Source organism: Chlorocebus sabaeus, chromosome 6 (assembly GCF_047675955.1).
Source record: "Chlorocebus sabaeus isolate Y175 chromosome 6, mChlSab1.0.hap1, whole genome shotgun sequence".
Lineage (NCBI taxonomy): Eukaryota > Metazoa > Chordata > Mammalia > Primates > Cercopithecidae > Chlorocebus > Chlorocebus sabaeus.
This window is the reverse complement of record NC_132909.1, coordinates 21,541,370-21,542,317: the sequence shown is the minus strand read 5'-3', so window position 1 is coordinate 21,542,317 and position 948 is coordinate 21,541,370.

Sequence of the window (948 nt, the reverse complement as noted above, 5' to 3'; positions counted from 1 at the left end):
GCATGTATTATGCCAAAGCCATCTTTAAAAATCAGGAATTCAGCATTGTCTTAGAGATTCCAGTGAAGGCAATAAAAAGAAATGAATTGGTATAAACAGCAGAAAAGGTAAAACTATCCATTTTTACTGGTGATATGGTTGTACACCAATAAATGAAAAGACTCTATATTTTGAGCTAACTTTTTAAGAAGGCAGGATACCAAAATCAAGAGCCTTTCTCCATACTGACAAGAAACACGTAATAATTTATATGTACTTTTTTTGGAATTAGACTAAATCTCAATGATTTTTTTTTGAGAATCATTGAGAAAAAAATAGGAAAAAAGTCATACCATGTATCAAAACATCTCATGTACCCAATAAATATATATAACAATTATATATCCATAATAATTAAAAAAATTTTAAATGCCATGCTAGATACCAGAAGACAACATGAAGTCATTCTAATGAAATTAATATTATATTGGCAAAGGAACAGGTAAATACATCATTAGAACACAGTAGAAAATTCAGAAATAGACTTTGATATATATGAACTTTCTCATATGTGAAAAAGGTAGAATCTCAAACCATAGGGGAAAAGAGTAGTTTACTTAAAAAGAATTCTGGAACAAGAACTTTTTAATATTAAAGGAAGAAATTTGGATTAACAGCACAAAAATAAATTCTGGGTGGATTTAAGATGTAACATTTTAAAGCAACAGAATTCTTAAAATCAAAGGAACCTACATGTACAATCTAGGAGTTGGGAGAGATTACCAACACAGGACACTCAAAAGCTATTTAGAAATAAGCATTTGAAGGCTGAGCGTGGTGGCTTATGCCTGTAATCCCAACACTTTGGGAGGCTGAGGCAGGCGGATCACCTGAGGTTAGGAGTTCAAGACTAGTCTTGTGAACATGGTGAAACCCCCATCTCCACTAAAAATACAAAAATTATCTGGG